This window comes from Daucus carota, chromosome 9 (genome assembly GCF_001625215.2).
Source record: "Daucus carota subsp. sativus chromosome 9, DH1 v3.0, whole genome shotgun sequence".
Lineage (NCBI taxonomy): Eukaryota > Viridiplantae > Streptophyta > Magnoliopsida > Apiales > Apiaceae > Daucus > Daucus carota.
Genome location: NC_030389.2, coordinates 8,991,179 through 8,997,845, shown reverse-complemented (window position 1 = coordinate 8,997,845; position 6,667 = coordinate 8,991,179). Strand labels below are relative to the sequence as shown.

General features: G+C 31.7%; 1 long non-coding RNA gene across 1 annotated transcript; it reads right to left on the bottom strand.

Moving 5' to 3' along the window:
• Positions 1–2,411: 2,411 nt before the first annotated feature.
• Positions 2,412–5,604, bottom strand: LOC108200491 (uncharacterized). Its single transcript, XR_001802712.2, has 2 exons — positions 5,459–5,604; positions 2,412–2,908 (listed from the first exon to the last, which is right to left on the bottom strand). It is a non-coding gene; the product is annotated as an uncharacterized LOC108200491 (long non-coding RNA).
• Positions 5,605–6,667: the final 1,063 nt, after the last annotated feature.

The window sequence follows — 6,667 nt, the reverse complement described above, 5'->3', positions numbered from 1 at the left end:
CTCCCTCTGTCCCATTTAATTCTATAAGTTTTTTTTCAACTGCTCGACACGCATTTCAATGCTCTTATAAAATATAGTTCCGTAACTTATTTTGGAGATTTTCTTTTTCTGTATAAAAATATAACATCCGAACTTTAATTCACAAAAAGAAAATTTTAAAAATATATTACACAACTATACTTTACAGGAGCATTAAAGTCTGTGCCGCGTCCCCGTCCCCCAATGTATACTATTCAAGGGGACGGAGGGAGTATATATATAACCCTCTTTCCACTTATATGCTATTTTCAAGTACATCAATCTAACCTGTTTTCAGGTTATTCAAGTGTTGATCTATAGGCTGTGATTCTCTAGTGTTTATACGGAGAATGAGCATGTCACTACTGTTACAGTATATGAATAGAAACAAAATTTATTAATGGGATAGTCTAATGTCTTGATAGTATAAGTAACACAAGTTATAAAGAGTTATATACGCCATATACTCAAAAAATATAGAATAAAATTAAAAGATGATTAATAATGAATATAACTCTAAACCAAGTTATCAAAACTTATACAAATTATAAAGAGTTATATACGTCATATACTAAAAAAATATATAAAAAATAATTAATAATGAATATAACTCATTAAGTCTAAACTATATATCAAAATTAAATATTAATTTATTAATATATATTATTTAATATTAAAATATACTATAATATATTAGTAATAATTTGCAGCACAACAATTGGTCTTCCCTGGTAATTCCACTTCTCAAGACACTAGCAAATAAATAAATGAAAGAAGACAAACAAGACTCTAGAAATTTCGCTATTTCAGTATGGCAGGTGACCTGCATTTCCAATGAGGGTAACTAAGCACAATACCACTGGGTTTTAGAAATCTCTAGAATCGCAGTTGTATTCTATGTGAGCTGAGCATATATTGAAAACTGAGCTCCATTACTATTAGTGGAAGTCTCCGCAAATAATTGGATTTCTGATTTTTTGGTTGAATTGAATTTTATAGGGAAAATAGATTTTTTTGCCACTCAACTTATTATTTATTTAGAAACCTACCACTGAACTATAATTTTTTTTTTTGTCACTAATGTTAGGTTCGAATTTTTTTTATCACTAAAGTTAGGTTCGGTTTTGATTATTAACACTATGTTATTCTTTTTAACATTAATAAAATATAGTATTAGTCTACAATATTATGGTGATCTGATATGTGTCTATATTTTTATATGTATTACTCACCATGGTCTTGTACTCCCTCCGTTTCAATTTATAAGTGTTTTTTGGAAGAAAAAAAATTGTCTCAAAATACTTGTCCTCTCTTCTTTCAATACAAATTTATCTACATATTAATTGTGATTTTTTTGAAACTCATCATTATTTTCACTTCTCAATGCACTAAATCCCTATATTTATTGTGATTTTTTTGAAACTCAACTATATTCTCACTTATCAATGCACTAATTAATGATACATGAGATAAAATTTTATCTAACCAACTTTTTTCTTAATATGTGTTTATTCCAAAAGGGACCTCTAAATTGAGACGGATGGAGTATCAACTATCAATAATAAAATATTATATAATACATATAGCTTATTTTTAAAATTTTCTTTTTAAAAATATTAAGACATTAGATTTTTATTCAGGTGAAAAAGGCCTACAATAATTTAAAAATTAATGTTTTATAGGAGTTTTAACCGTATCAAAGTATATGAGGTAGGAAGAGTATTATAATTTTTAATATTTTTAAAACTAAATAATATAATTTTGATATATTATTTATATTTAAATCTTTCTTTTACTCCCTCCATTCCAATCAATGGTTTATGTTTGATTTTAGATGGATATTATTATAAAAATGTTTTAATACGTTATTTGCGGATTTCGAACCTTGAACTTAATGTAGGGGTACAAACGCATGACCAAAGTTTTGCAATTGAACAAAAAATAATAGATAAATATTTGCAAAAGACCTCCATATAATATATACTGAACAGAGAACTAGATGTCTTTTGCACGGTAATACATGTGTGTGATTTCATTATTATAGCTATAATATTTAATAATTAATTAAGTATAATTAATCAAAATTTAACATTTAGTTATAGCTAATAATATGCAAATTTTAAAATAGGAAGGTCGAGCATTTAGGCATAATTTTGAGTTAAATTAAAAAAAAATCACGTTGATATGTACAGTTCTGTAGCCAATCGAAGACATGCCAACGTCATATACTTTTCCTGATAATAAATTAATAACTAGCCCAAAACCTGTTTAGGCCGCTAAAAGTTTATGAAAAGCTTGAGCTTTAAATTAGCTCAGATCAATGATAATAATAGCTTGAGCTTTAAATCAGCTCAGATCAATGATAATAAATAACCATTGCAGCAAGAAAATAATTAGATGACAAAGACAACCTTCCATTGATCGAATAAAAGTTAAAGAAATCCAGTTGCCGATAATCTATATTTTTTTGTTGCTCAAATTGCTATACAGATATCAGGTGATGCAATAAGACAACTCACATACAGATTGAAGCTTAAAGTTCTGAATCTTTGATCGAACACTTAACCATTAGAATGTTCTTTTGTGAAAGCAAGCCTTGTCGCACAACCTTGTTTCCACAAAAAACCAGTGTGCACATTAGGCACCAGGAGACACCGGTCTAGCTTTCTTGTCCGAGGACTGCTTGTTGGATATTGCGATCAGCTTTGACCTATGAGATTCTGCTCTGTCACCATTGATATCTTTGAATGAGTGGTCTCTGCTCAGTGTCTTTGTTGATGGTTTTGGTGAGTCTGGCAAACAATGAGAGAGAGCAATTAGTGACTCCCGAGTCGACTCCTCAGAAGACTCCTTTTCAGATTTTGTCTTATCCATAAAATGGCAAGTGCTCCTGCACAGATTGTTGATGACCGATCTGAGAGTTATATAAGATAAGTATATGTAACAAAGGATTTAAAGAATTTTATCATGGTTTTGATAACAACAAACATATCTCATAGAACTTCCCGAATGCTTGGTCATTAGATATACCTGTTTGTTTTGCATAATTTTTGATTTCTGCAACTAAAATATCCTACTTGAAGGCATAAATTCAGCAAAGTGCATAGATTTAGCAAATTTAGGCTCAATGTGCAATAAAATATCCTACTTGAAGGCCCTGTTTATTTTTCATCTTCCAAGAGATGAACTAAAACAGTGCAGAACTAAATCTGGCTAGAGTTTCTGACCACTCAGGAGAACGGAACTTTCAGACACAGCTCAAATCAAACTAAGCAGTAATATATTCAGTGTGCATAATAAGGCTATCTGACTGGTTGTTTATAGGATTATTAATCTCCTCAAGGACTTATACTAATCACCTTTTGGTTCATCACTTTTGCATGTATAATATATAGGGAGAGGGAGTCCCCCGGTATGAACTAAAAAGAGTTGAAATGTAGTCCATAGTATTGTTTTGAAGGATCTATAATTCTTGCAGAAACATAACCTAGCATATTCAGACAAAACAGGACAAATAGTTTAGATATCTAATCCAACAAATGCAAGCCCCATTGATATTTGTTTAGAAAAAACGAAGTCAAGTCCGAAACTTCATTTAAATTTTGCTTAAATATAACATTAGGCTACCTTCGCTTCATCAAGCAGCATAAAATATTATGAACCAAAACTGTGGATAGTATAACTAAGGAACTCCCTCCACAAAACATAATATAATGGCGCAGAGATGGTAAAAGGGCACGGACTAATGCCTAACATATGCATTTATTCATAGACAACATATAATTCAAGCCCCAGACCTATTGCAGATAACAGACAGTAACAAGCCCAGGCCCTCGAGGTCCTTAATCTCTTAAACAAACTTAAATGCAAAAAATTGATGATATCAGTTTTTCACTAAAAAATCACCCACAGATTAACTCAATTTACGTAACTTAAATGCAAGGCTTGAAGCAATTAACCTATTAAGCCATACAAATATCTTCTTAACATGCGTTCAAAAGCAAAGTTCTAACAGTAATACTTGTAGTCAGGCATCATAGAATTAAAATAGAGCAGGATTTATGAAAATTGTCATATAGAGAGTGTGATGTACTTAGAACCCCTGACATTCTATCCATCATTATAAGGTCATGTGTAACGATCCACAATCCTTGCAAGTAACAGGAAGTCAATGGGACAAACAACAATTCACCAACATCGACACAAAAACACTCAAAGTCCTGGCTGACTTAACAACAAAACTTAAAGAAGTCCTGATCCCCCCACCACCCCATTTCTTCATTTCTTTTAAGGATAAGGCTAATTAGCACTCTACTTCACTCTTTAATTTTCTCCATACATTTCAATTCTCCACAACCAGTACTAAACCATTACAGACACAAAAAGACCACCAGAAGATGCTTAAAGTGGAACTTATACGACTAAAAGCTTGTCAGAATCCTAGATTCATCATCTAAAAGAAAATTTTCAAATATCTGGACATGACAAAGATGACATATTATAACTGCCCTTAAGGCCCTTAACCTTATAGACAAACTTAAATGCATTTAATGATCTCTGAGTATGTTAAAACACATATTAAAAAAAAAAAAAAATTTAACTTGCCTCACATAAACCAGCTGCAAGTCATATATCATTCCACCTAAAAGCTATAGATTAATTCTTCTTAAAACATGTTCAACAAAACAGTTCTTAGAGTTGACTTCTAGTCCACTAGAATAGTAGAGTGAAACATTGAAGACTAGCATTCAGGAAGTGACACACTTCTAACAAAGGAGATGCACTTCTTATCATAAAGGTACGATCACATTGCCTGCAGGCAGTTGATAGTAATGTGGGAGTCTGGAACATACAGGAACCAGCGAATTCGGCACAAGGCACTCAAGTCCTGGCTAAGCAACCACAAAACATAAAATGGCAAGTCCTTATAATCCCCATACCCACTTTTTCCTGGAGATACGGCTAATTCTAATTCCAGTCCTCCCTCTAAGTTCTGCCTGAATTTAAACTCTTTACTTCCAAGAAAACCATACCCTCATCATCTTCCTAGTAATCTAGGCAAGGAGGTCAAGAGCTCAATTCTTGACAAAGACAAGACGAGTGTGTGAGCGTGTTTAATTATATAAAATAAATGATTTTTAACAACCCAAGTCCCAGCAAAAACCTGATAAAACAACCAACCTTCTTGGTCCTTACTCCTTATAACCTTCAAACAAACTGAAAAACAGTTCATTGCCTCCTAAAATTCTTCATTGTACAAACCCCATCACATTACACAAATCTTATCACAATAATTTAAAAAAAATAAAATAATCAAGTATCATTCCATAAGCATAATATTGAAACTTCATCCATGCATGTTCAAGAACACAAATCTTGTAAAGACAAAATCATAATAGAAATCAAAACTTATTATCAAAAATAGAGAAAAAACTGGTACCTTGTATTCTAGAGATAACCTTCTGCTTACTTCCTTAGCTCTTTCTTGCAACTTGTAGAAAACTAAAATGAGTGAGTTGGAGTTGGATACAAGTGTGTATGACTGTGTATATATTTATAGGATTAAATGAGGTGAAAAACAAGTGACATTGTGTGTTGTGTTTTGACACACAGTTGGTGACAGCTTAGTCATTGGTAGTACTTAACTAGTTAACTTGGCTTACCTACCTTAACATTGTCTTGTAATGAAACGAACTTTGCACATGCCTTATTTGCTTGCTACCGGATTTGCCTAGTCCTCGTCTAGTCACCTTATCCATTATTGCATTTCATTTTTTTTTTTTAATATCAAATACTCCCATTTTTCCTCTCTCATTTCTTAAGAATTTTTTTCATTACAACATCTGAAACACGGTTGGTTATGATCGTCGGTTAAATTGGATCGGTAAAATATTATGTAAAGTTTGTTGAATCTGCGAGACATTTTTCAATAGTATTGACTATAGTGGTCAGTTATAGTTTAAAAATAGTATGTTATTAATATTTCAGATCGTTAAAATAGAAAATATCATATCGTAATAAATAATCTGTTATCTTCATACATATTTCTTACAATCATGTAGAGGTAGTGAGGTACCACATATATAGACATCGATAGGAGATTGGCCAAAAACAAGAGGTGGTGTTGGGGTCCGTCCCAAATTCTTATATAAGTTAAGAATCCTAATTTAAGAAGTTGTCTTATTTATGATAAGTGAGATAATCCTATTTTCGGTGGAAATATTAATTATGGAAAGATTCCATTCAAGATAGAAAAAAGATGGCAATTATCATAATTAGGATTTGAAGTAAATTAGGATTAGAATACTTGTGTGACTAAAATATAATTATTTGTAAGAATTCTGTGAATTGCAAAAGTCAGAGAGTTGTGTGAGAGATAGAAAAGAGAGAACTTTTGTGATAAAGTTGAGAGGTTTGTATTCAAGAGTGTTGTGTGAGAGAACGACTCCAATCTTGTAATACATTCATATTTAGTGGATTTGCGGTTTTACTCTCATTGAGGGTTTTCCACGTTAATTATTCGTGTTCTTTACTTTCTTGTTTGTTATTGTGTTTGATTAACTTCAATCTATAATGGATGCGATCCTAACAAACTAGTATCATGAGCTCAAGTTCGAGGAGTAGATTTGACGTTAAAGAGGAGGCAATC